Raw genomic sequence first — 12,729 nt, forward strand, 5'->3', positions numbered from 1 at the left:
ATTTAGTTTAACAGTTCATTTTAAATTCCTGCAACAATATCTATTCATACGACACACACACACATAAACAGACAAATGCTTAGATTATTGTAGGAATGTATGTACGAAATATGTTCGTCACAATCGGCTCAGGGCGCTAATTTGACTTTGCTGTATTTTATGAAATTCGTCTTCAATGTACTATTAATTTTCCTTGCCTATTTTGTGTTATTGTAACATATTTTTATCAAAATTACAATTAAACACATATGAAAATCATATGGTCTCGCTTTAACACTTCTTATCTTTTGCAGTTGTTGTTTTTATGGAAAAATCATAAGTTAATGAAATGCTTAAATTACTCTTGATGTACGGGCACATAAATTGTTGACACATGTTATCAAACCAATAAGCTGATTAGCTTTATCATTCCACATTGAAACTAGTTTGATAACAAAACAGTTTGTTGATGGGATTTATAAATCATCTCTTTTACCAAACCAATTAGCTGATTAGACTAATAAGTCTGTTTTTTGTTCCCCATTATATTTCAGAAAGTTTTTCTTTATTGAACAGAACAGAACAACTCTGTAATTATAGCTAAAAGTACCAGTAAACAAGAGCACCGCATTATAAGCGGTGCCAACGCTCGGCTGCGGGTGCAGTTTTGAAAAAATGAAACCTTGTCAGAAGAATTTATTTATTTTAAATATTTTTTATAGATGTCACAATGACCTTGACCTTTGACCTTATGACTCAAAAATGGTTGTGGCGTGTAGAACTCATCAAGGTGCAGCTTTATATGAAGTTTCAAAGTAGTAGGTTGAAGCACTTTGATTTCAGAGCCAATGTTAAGGTTTTAGCACGGCGGACGAGCTGGCCATGACAATACCTCGGGTTTTCTTTGAAAATAATGATAAATTTATTTATTACACAGAGTAAAATCCAGTAAATGTGCAACATTACAATAACAGTAAAACCCCTAAATTTCCAAGAAACTGCATGTTTGTCCTATTCAAAATGCATGTAATACAATTTAAATGTATATGGGTCATGCTCTGTCTAATGCATGTACACAGGGACGACATTTTCCGCTTTTATGATATTTTTCGTTTCAAGAAAGTCTCTTGTTAGCAAAAATCAAGTTTACGTGGAAATGTCATCCCTGATTAGCCTGTGCGTCAAGCATAGGCTAATCAGGAACGACACTTTATGCACATGCATTAAGCCCCCTTTTCACAGAGGCTCATATTTATATTTGAAATGAAAAAAAATCAACAACAAATAATTTTTAATGCCACAAAAGAATAAATCTTGAATTAAAATCACACAAATATCTTTATATCATTATGTCAACTTTTGAAGGTAAAAATTGCAATTAAAGCAATACCTTGTGTGTTAATGCAGATACAGTAATGCTTATGTGATTTATGACTATACTCTGCGCATTTTTATTTTGATGTACACAAGTACAAAATATCACCTGATCTACTGGCTTTGCATGGTGCAGACTTGATGTTCAACAATATGCAATACAAAAATATAACCTGATATGAAAATTGCATCTACCCAGAATACAAACAAGCAGCGCTCTGGGAAAACAGGGCTTAATGCATGTTGTAAAGTGTTGTCCCAGATTAGCCTGTGCAGTCCACACAGGCTGATCAGGGACATTACCTATTACTTTCATAGAATTTTTCGTTTAAAGCAGTTCACTTCTAAACGAAAATACAGTCTAGTTGGAAATTATCATCCCTGAACAATCTTGGCAGACTGCACAGGCTAATTTGGGAAATTTCTTTACGCACAGGCATAAAGCACCTTTTTCCAGTGTGGTGCTCAAATAAGATTTGCTAATTTTTAACATTAATCAGCTGCCTTTACTGAGGAACTAGAAGTCAGCTTGTGAGAGCTGTTTTGAACATTTACCCTTTACCACTTAGATACGTATTTTGATGCATTTGCAGTCCCTTGGAAAGTTAAATTTAATTACAGACCTTTCTTACTAGATTCAAGTTTTTAAGGCTTCATTTCAAAACCTTAGAAACTGATGAGCAGCAAACAGCATAAAACCTGACCAGACTGCAAGTTACTCGCAGGCTGTTCTGGTTTTATGCTGTTTGCACATAGCCTTTTTTACTTTGCTTCTTAGTGGGAAAGGGTTAAAACAGCAATTATATGTGCTTGCCAAGACAACTGGAATGTGTTTTCGTAAACTATTTTAAGTTTCAGACAAGAAAATAAATGTTCCAAGAAGATGATGTAAATGTTTACATATCCTTCCCAGCTTTTCTAAGTTCCAATGCTCTTCACTCAACGCATATAAAGAACTGTAGAGTAAATATTTAATGAGCACTCTCTGTTTTCTGTCTTCATTTCTCATAATATATAAACAGTAAATATTGAATAAAAATAATAGAATGTGATAGTTTAGATGTTGGAAGGGTAAAGGCAAAAGATCGAATTTTCTTGGAAATTTAAAGGGGCCTTTTCACAGATTTTGGCATGTATTGATGTTTGTCATTAAATGCTTTATATTGCTAAATGTTAACATAGGATATAAAAAGCTCCATTAAAAAAGCAAGAATAAAATTAAAGAAAGAAAAAAATATCCCTCAACTGGGCTCGAAACACTGACCCCTGCAGTAAAAATATAATCACTTAGACCACTCGGCCATCCGTGCTCATTGCATGAGCAATTAATTTTATGCTTTACCGGTATATAAGCAGGGCTCATGCTTGGCTCAAATTTTAGGGAGAAGTGACTTCTCCCTGGACACTGATTTAGGGAGAAGTGAGGAGACTCTAGGGAGAAGTGGAGACACTCGAACACAAGGGTTTGCATGTAGGGCGTTACAAAACACATATATGTGTATCACATTATTGAAGTATACCACTGTAGTACACATAATTATATTTCTTTTGTGTATCTTAATTTGTCCAGCAGTTCTAATTAACCAAGTAATAATAGACACGACAGATAAATAACTAAAATGTTACTAGCTCTATATTCAATTCATTTTGATGTAAATATAATATTATACAGACTAAAGTATTTCAAAGATAATATGTTTATGAGGCAGTAGATAACATAAGCTTAATAAAACTGTCAGACCAGATAAATATTTATGTTTTTAATATGACATTTAACATATGCTTTCTTAATAATTATTTGTTATTTTTTATAGTCTTTCCAATTGCAATTTCATGTTAATACAATTCGAAATATGATAAACCACACCGTCCGCATCACCCCATCTGTATTCTTCATTCTATTTCTTCTTTAAAGAACTTCGAAATTAAATTATAATCAACGAAAAAATAATGTATCTGAAAACAACAGTCCGAAAAATTGTACGCGTTACGCACATGAAACAAATTTTGCATATCGTTTGACAGCAAAAAAATGAAAATAGGAAACCTAGCAAATACGTAATTAATATACAATTTAAAGGGATCTTTTCACGCTTTGGTAAATTGACAAAATTGAAAAAAGTTGTTTCAGATTCGTAAGTTTTTGTTTTAGTTATGATATTTGTGAGGAAACAGTAATACTGAACATTAACCATGCTCTAATATAGCCATTATATGCATCTTTTGACGATTTTAAAACCTAAAAATTATAAAGCGTTGCAACGCGAAACGATTGAATAATTTGGAGAGTTCTGTTTTTGTCGTTAAATTTTGTGAAACTACGAAGATTGCTTATATAAGGTATAAAATACGTCAAGAATGTGTACTCGGCGGAATAGCTCAGTAGGCTAAAGCGTTTTTACTTCAGGACTCTGGCAGGACTCCAGGGGTCACTGGTTCGAAACCTGCTCCGGGCAATGTTCTTTTCCTTTTTTTAATTTTTTTCTTGATTTTTTACTGGAGCTTTTATGATCCAATGTTTACATTTATCAATATAAAGCATTTAATGAATAAGTTAAATTTTTTTTTTGTTAATTCAGATAGATAGTCGGTAGAAATGTTAAGTGATCAACTTAGAAATAATTTTTTTATTGTTTATAAGGCTCCTTTTTATTTGTTTATCTTTAAATATGACGTTTGCCATCGGCCGCTATAGTGTTGGCAGACGACAATATCAACTGTGTATTTCCAAGTATACAGTGTCTGCGCATGAATGACCCAATATAATGTGTGAGCGAACTCAATGTTCATTGGCCAGCTACCATGTGACTTGAATGCTGACTTGACCAATATCGATTGCCGATTAGATAAGTTCGGAGGTTGGGAGAATCGGGGCGGGGTTTACCTCAAATTACCTGTCGCGACACGCTCCGGGCTGCGACAGTGTGTATTGGAAAATTGAGTCAGACCTTGACATCAAGAAAACCGGATGTAAACAAATTCCGATCAGAGGGAGACTGGAAGTCGCTTTTTATCTACAATTTCTTAAATTTTAGGCGATGTTTGGCGTAAGAAAGCGACTTAGTTGCTCACGTCGCCCCCTAGCACGAGCCCTGATATAAGTTTTCCCCATAGTATTACAATTTATATACGGCAACAACAGAACTCTCAAAATTATTCAATAGTTACGCATTGCAATGCTTTATAATGTTCAGGTTTTGAAATCCATATAATTGATATTTTAGAGCATGGTACATGTTCAGTATTACTGTTTCCTCACAAATGTCATCACTACAACGAAAATTTGCGAATATGAAACATTTTTTTTTCAATTTTGTCAATTTACCAAAACATGAAAAGGCCCCTTTATTTAATGTCAAACGAATAATACTGATTCTTGCAGTATAGACTACAGCAGAAAATTCAAACTGGGAGCTAAAAGCTGTATTCCAAAATCTCAGTACAAGTCTGAAGACAACTGAATGGATACTTGGTGTTATTCTACTACAACACAGAAACAATTACGAAGTTCAAAATATTCATTATTTTTAATTTTTTTGGCTTGTGAAATCCAACTTTAACCCCTTCAACATCAGAAGCAAAGTGAAAATGGCTGATTTTCTAAAGGATTTCAAATGCGTCAAAATGCAATTATAAAGGGTAAAGGGTTAATTATGTCTTTATGTAACCATTTGATGTTTGACCCTTGTGACCTTGACGTGGGAATAAAGATGTAATAAGCTGTCTGCAAAAGGAGACCAATCGTAGCAAGTTATTAAAAAATCCGTTGCAGAGTCCTGACAAGCTGTAACATTCCCATATGCGACCTTGACCTTTGAGCTAAGGACACAAGTGTTTTGTGAAAGACACTGTCTCACATACAGTGATCATTAAATGTAGCAAAAATATTTTGTAATTGCCTGAGAAAAAATAATCAAAATTGACAAACTTTATAACTCTCATTGAACCTTTTACCTATTAGTGTGACCTAATGAGCTAAGAACTAGGAACACACACCTTGAACATGGTATGCTGCCTCCATATAATGATAATGTGTTACAATGTTTCTTAGAATTGACTGAAGAATGATGTATTGAGCCTTTGTTCTCTGAAAACTGGTCTCAACGCTGTCCGCACAGGCTAATCAAGGACAACACTTACCACTTTTATGTTGTTTTTTTATTTAAAGGAAGTGACCTCTTAGCAAAAATCCTGTTACTAACTGCACAGGCTAATCTGCAGTTTCTAAATGCACAGGCTAATCTGCAGTTACTAACTACACAGGCTAATCTGCAGTTACTAACTACACAGGCTAATCTGCAGTTACTAACTACACAGGCTAATCTGCAGTTACTAACTACACAGGCTAATCTGCAGTTACTAACAGGCTACACAGGCTAATCTGCAGTTACTAACTACACAGGCTAATCTGCAGTTTCTAACTGCACAGGCTAATCTGCAGTTACTAACTGCACAGGCTAATCTGCAGTTTCTAAATGCACAGGCTAATCTGCAGTTACTAACTACACAGGCTAATCTGCAGTTACTAACTACACAGGCTAATCTGCAGTTACTAACTACACAGGCTAATCTGCAGTTACTAACTACACAGGCTAATCTGCAGTTACTAACTACACAGGCTAATCTGCAGTTACTAACTACACAGGCTAATCTGCAGTTTCTAACTACACAGGCTAATCTGCAGTTACTAACTACACAGGCTAATCTGCAGTTTCTAAATGCACAGGCTAATCTGCAGTTACTAACTACACAGGCTAATCTGCAGTTACTAACTACACAGGCTAATCTGCAGTTACTAACTACACAGGCTAATCTGCAGTTACTAACTACACAGGCTAATCTGCAGTTACTAACTACACAGGCTAATCTGCAGTTACTAACTACACAGGCTAATCTGCAGTTTCTAACTACACAGGCTAATCTGCAGTTTCTAACTACACAGGCTAATCTGCAGTTTCTAAATGCACAGGCTAATCTGCAGTTACTAACTGCACAGGCTTATCTGCAGTTACTAACTGCACAGGCTTATCTGCAGTTACTAACTACACAGGCTAATCTGCAGTTTCTAAATGCACAGGCTAATCTGCAGTTACTAACTACACAGGCTAATCTGCAGTTTCTAACTACACAGGCTAATCTGCAGTTTCTAACTACACAGGCTAATCTGCAGTTTCTAAATGCACAGGCTAATCTGCAGTTACTAACTACACAGGCTAATCTGCAGTTTCTAACTGCACAGGCTTATCTGCAGTTTCTAACTACACAGGCTAATCTGCAGTTACTAACTACACAGGCTAATCTGTAGTTACTAACTGCACAGGCTTATCTGCAGTTACTAACTACACAGGCTTATCTGCAGTTACTAACTGCACAGGCTTATCTGCAGTTACTAACTGCACAGGCTTATCTGCAGTTACTAACTGCACAGGCTAATCTGGGATGAAACTTTACTCAAATGCATTAACACGGGTTTTCTCAGGGCTAGGCTTATTATACAGTACATCGAAGCATGGCACATAAAAAGAATTTGATTGTCTTCTTATACTTCCTATACTGACCACATAATTCATTTGACATACATTTATAAACATAAATTAGTATAAATGACATTGCATATCAACAGTTTATCTACTATGATAAAGCAAGGCAAGTTTATGCACATTTTATCTAATTATTTGAAATTTTCAGTAAATATTAAGATAAAATGATAGATTTATTGGAAATGTTTCCTGATGTATTCCACAGTTCACAAATTCCTATATGTTATTTATTGCTCTGAGAAATGTTCACACCTTAATCAGAAATGAGGCCTATAAAATGACCTTAACATTTGAAACATGAATATGAAATGAATAGGTTTACTCTCATGCAAACACAGAGAATTAAGAACTATTCCACGCCAATATAAAATCCAAATGAACAAGAAATAACACTTAACATACATAAACAATCTAAGTAACCAAGAAATTGCACTCCATAACAGTATAATATCACAATACGAATATACAATACATAGTTGCATTCCATTCAAATTGCTAAACATCATAATCAACAATTGCATCCCCTTCAAAAAATAACAATACATACCTGTATAATAAATCCACAACTTTACCCCATCCAAATAAATGAAATAGTCTTCCAAAACATCACCCAATTCAAAAACTAATTAATAACAATACACAACTGAATCCACAACTGCATCCCATTTAAATAACCAATCCATAACAATCCACAACTGCATCCCATTCAAATAACCAATCCATAACAATCCACAACTGCATCCCATTCAAATAACCAATCCATAACAATCCACAAATGCATCCCATTCAAATAACCAATCCATAACAATCCACAACTGCACTGCAGCATCCCATTCAAATAACCAATCCATAACAATCCACAACTGCATCCCATTCAAATAACTGATCCATAACAATCCACAAATGCATTCCATTCAAATAACCAATCCATAACAATCCACAACTGCATCCCATTCCAATAACTAAGAAATAACAATCCATTAATGTATCACATCCTAATACCAAGAAATAAATTGCATTAAAATATTGACCCAATAACCCACCCATAATGATACATGTTTATACATAATATTACATCCAAATTAACAAAAAATTACAAACTGTAGCTTATTAGTTGACTATCACATCCAATTAACTCATAAGTTAATCATCAGATTAGATTATTCACATTAGAAATGACTTATCAAGAACTAGAATCTGTCATGCTACATATTATGAAGTCAAATATATCTCAGGTTATCTATGAAAATCCATCATTATTAAAATGTCAGAAGCAATATTATAGAAATAGTAACAAATCCAGCTAAATCGTTTTATGTATATGTTAACTTCTTTTTTTACATTTTAAACAAAGGACGTTTTGATAATGTTGTGCTTTTTTCTAACGGTCATTCTCAAAATCTAAATAAGAAGTGCAATGGCTAATCACTTCACAACTGTTTTCTATTTTTTAATCTACATAAAAAAATAAAAAATATAATAAATAATGAAAAGCATTCAGTACAAAAACATAAATTCTTCATATACAGTAATAAAAATGCTTGACTTGTCCTTTAAGAAAGCCAATACTATTTTCAGATTAAAAACAGTCAAAACACTCAAATAAGCTATTAAAACATAAGATACTAGTATTATGTCATTGAGCTGACATAAATAACGCAAACTGACTTAAAGTAACATTAAACCTGAGATGTAAAACCATTAAAATCCACAGCATAAAACTACTTTACTTCAACATCATTTAAAATCAACAACTACTCTTAAGATATTATAGCTAACACTACAATTTTTTTTTTAATGGGATCTTATTCAAAACATTTAAATCAACGGCAAAACTCTACCTAATATCAACAACTATTATTGTAAATATAACATTAAAAATAAATAAACACACTTGAGATATTACAGCTAACACTACAATAAATATTAAATGGTAACTTACCTTGTGAGGAATAACATCCAATTAACCACTGTTTTGACAGATTTATAACATTAAAAAAATTCAGCAGCCTTAAAATACTTTACATCAACAACTATTAACATCAAATATGAATAAAAACACTTAAGACATTATTGCTAACACTTAAAGAAATATTTACGTAGTAACTTACCTAGTGAGGTATAACATCCAATTAGCCAGTGTCCTTATGGTATAATGACCAGGCAGCCAGCCAGCCCGCAGGGGTAGTATGTAGGTGGAGTCTGTAGTGATCACATGTGACTTAGCTGCCCTGGGCTGGGCTTACCACACCATGACTGAGTTACTCATGGTACACTGCAGAGGGTCTGTCTTTAATAGTCCTTTAGGCCTGGGCTGGTATTCATAAAGCTTCTTAGGCAACTCTTTACATAAGCTGGATTTAAGGGAAAATTTTAAAATTCAATTTTCTATTGACATTATTATGATTTTAGTTTTGTAATGCCAAAATACTGTTCTTCTATGCAAAATTTACTTAAATAGACAAATATAATGAAAAAAGACACCAAAATGAAAGAGCAAAATACTTTTTAATTATTTAAGGAATTTTCTTCAAGTTTACCCTTAGGAGCTTTATGGATACCAGCCCAGCACTTTTATTAGACCAGCTCGTCTAATAGACCGGCTCGACCAGTTATGTGGATGAAACATGCTGCCTGAGATTCCGCAAAGGAATGAGACATGCTCTATGAAAATGGGGCACAAAGTATCATCACACATTAGCCTGTGAAGTCTTAAATAAGAGTTGCAGTGAATAAATTGTCTTTCATTTTTAGATGTTTAATAACAATATTTACAAGCATATATTGTCATTTTACAGAAAAAGGACATTTTTTGGTATCCGTTTAGGTAATTTATAATTTATCACATTTAAAATCGTTACAAATGCATGTATTTCCAGGTTTACTTTGTCTTTAATTATGCAGCTGTCATGTGTAATTTAACATGAATGTTAAAGAGATACAGATATTATCACAAATTTACTTGTTTTGTTATTGAATTTGTAGACATACAAATTTAAATAATTATGCAAGATCGTGCAAACAACAGACAAACCTAAATGAAAAATGCCGTTTTACGTAAAATATTGCGTCACGAAGTAAGGTGATTACAGGTAAGTTCATGTAAGTTTGTTTTATATGTTTGAATTGTATCCGCAAAATCACAATTTTTGAAGTATTTCATGAGGAGACTAAAAAGGCTATACATAATTTATCATAAATCAATCGAAGTTGCACAAATGTTTAAATGTATTTTACTCCAGGTAAGGAAAAGCAGAAATTAAAATTTTGATTGATTAAATATCAATAGATGATTATAGAATAGGTCTGCTTCCAAAACCAATTTTGATTATCCAAGGTCAAAGCATTTTCTAGAGTATGTATGAGAAAAAGATTCATAATACAAGCCTTGACCTGTGAATAAAATAACAATAGGCATCAAGTAATAAGCAAAGCTAATTAGAGGATTGTAAGTCAAAGTATTCTTTTGATATTGGGCAGTGAATGAATTACATTCTACAACCTTCTGTGACCTTGACCTTTACCCTGTTGACCTCAACTCTGTAAGAGTTTCATTTCCTCCCAAGTATCCAGCAAAATATCTAACATGATTGTAAAGTCAGAATTTCCTAAATATCTAGTGGACAATAAATTTCCTACTTACAGATCAACCACATCACCAGTGGGCAGATTCAAAGAAACATTGCCCCACTTGTTCAAAGGAGGACATAAAATGAATACTGCAACAGTTCAGTTATATTCTTTAAATGAAATTCAAATGCTTCAAATGAAGCTTTCGCCATAGTAATGAATGAGTTTTACTGTCATAACATTTAGCATAATCCATTAAAATGCGATATAATTTTTTACCAGAGTTTAAGACTTTGTTGATTATACTGTTCAATATAAAGATTCAGTCGACTGTGCTCTTTCCTTTTTGGTAACCAAATTGGAAATCGGATATAATTTTATTTTCATCACACCATTTGGTCAGTCTGTTTAAAAGAATCTTGAAATCTTTAAAAGATATATCCGGTTGCCGCATGGGAAGGGTGAAGAATAAAAAAATTATGTTTATATTTACTGAGGTTCATTATATAGAGCTCTATAGGGAAATTAACCCATTTATGCCTAGTGGACTCTCCCATCCTTCTAAATTGAATCAATTTATTTCCAAAATTAGGGATGTCTAGTATATTTATTTCTATATTTAGAATATTTCTTACAGAAATTCATTTAAGCAAACAGCGCAGACCCTGATGAGACGCTGCATTATGCGGCGTCTCATCTGGGTCTGCGCTGTTTGCAATGTCCTTTTTTCAGGACGCTAGGCAAAAATGGTTTAACTAAATGATGCATTTTATTTTATTCAAAATTGGGGAGGGGGTGGCCTTAAATTGGGAATTTAAGGCAGTCAGTTGGGGAATATAATTATATTCTTTTTGAAAGGAATGTGGCTGAATTTTGGCCCCAAATTAGACCCCTAAAAAACACACTTGTATTGCAAAACTATACAATTTCTCATGTACAGCAGCATTTCATGGATGGTCTCTGCCCTGACTCACGTGTGCCTGTTCAGGACCTAGCTATCTGGACTTATCTGCCCATGTATACTGGAGTGACCAATTATCAGATAACTGACCAATTAATGTCCTGTACACTTAATTAGCGCACCTGTCCAGAAATACCCTTTTATCTTCAGATCTGGATGTGGACTCTGATGAAACCTGTCCACTTTATCATTTATCATTGGGGAATGTTGTTTTCCTGGGGTGAGTGAGGTGGAAGCATCTTAAGAATATCTCAACTTACCGTTAATGTGCTTTAACCCATCTTTGTTACTCTTTATCTCATTATTTTTTATTAGAAACTGTTATTATTGATGTTAAACTTAAAGAAATATATAATATGTTATGAATCAGTCAAATCTTTGTCTACCTTAACTTAATTTTCATAATTATTATGAATCCATATCAAAACACTTGTGTATTTTTGCATTTGGCTTAGAAGCAATTGTAATGCTTAAAAGCTAATAAATGTTGTTGTTGTAAAATATCTGTCAAGCAATTCATAACCCGTCTCATGAAATTTGTAGTTAAAAAAGAAATTACCTTTTAGTTGACATGTAAATTCATGGATTTCTGATTTTGATAAAAAAATCGACTTTAGTCATTTTCTAATGTTTTTGTGTTAAATTCATTGATAAGTCAACCAACAAAATCAACAAATATTAATGTCTAACAAAAAATGATGATTTAACAGTATTTGGAAATATGCCTGTCTGGACAGTGAAAAAGGCTAAAATACGTCACATGCAGGATTCCTACAGATAAGGATAACATAGCGGTTGCGCTGACTACACAGGCTAACACTTCACGCACATGCATAAAGCCCCGTTTTATTTTCTGATTCTAGAGAAAGGTGCAAATGGTTTCTTGATTGTTAAATTCAAAAATTTCATAGTTTTCATTTTGTTAGTCTTCATTTTAAGAGTCTGTTTAACAATCCTGTAACATGATACATACAAACTATACCAATGTACAGACAGGGCCATACATCAGGTATACAATTACAATTAATGGCTTAATCTCACTTTTAATATGGCTACTGACAATTTTGTGGTTTACAACAACTATGGTTCACAAACAAAATATCTTCCAACATTTAAAGGGGCTTGTTACCATATTTTAGTGAATGCATATTATTTACAACTTAAACAAGAGATGTGTTTGTCAGAAACACAATGAACCCTACTTTACCGCTTTGATTTTGTTTTTTTGACCTTTGACCTTGAAGGATGACTTTGACCTTGACCTTTAACCACTCAAAATGTGCAGATCCATGAGATACACATGCA

At 33.4% G+C, this 12,729-nt stretch overlaps 1 protein-coding gene across 1 annotated transcript in view; it reads right to left on the reverse strand.

The window, feature by feature from the left end:
• The window catches only part of LOC127838982 (hemicentin-2-like), a 56,685-nt gene extending 47,463 nt beyond the window's left edge, over positions 1 to 9,222 (reverse strand). Inside the window, exon 1 of the mRNA XM_052367126.1 lies at positions 9,005 to 9,222. The gene's annotated coding sequence lies outside the window, so the exon portion shown is untranslated. The remainder of the gene's footprint in view (positions 1 to 9,004) is intronic.
• Positions 9,223 to 12,729: the final 3,507 nt, after the last annotated feature.

This window comes from Dreissena polymorpha, chromosome 7, assembly GCF_020536995.1.
Source record: "Dreissena polymorpha isolate Duluth1 chromosome 7, UMN_Dpol_1.0, whole genome shotgun sequence".
Classification (NCBI taxonomy): domain Eukaryota; kingdom Metazoa; phylum Mollusca; class Bivalvia; order Myida; family Dreissenidae; genus Dreissena; species Dreissena polymorpha.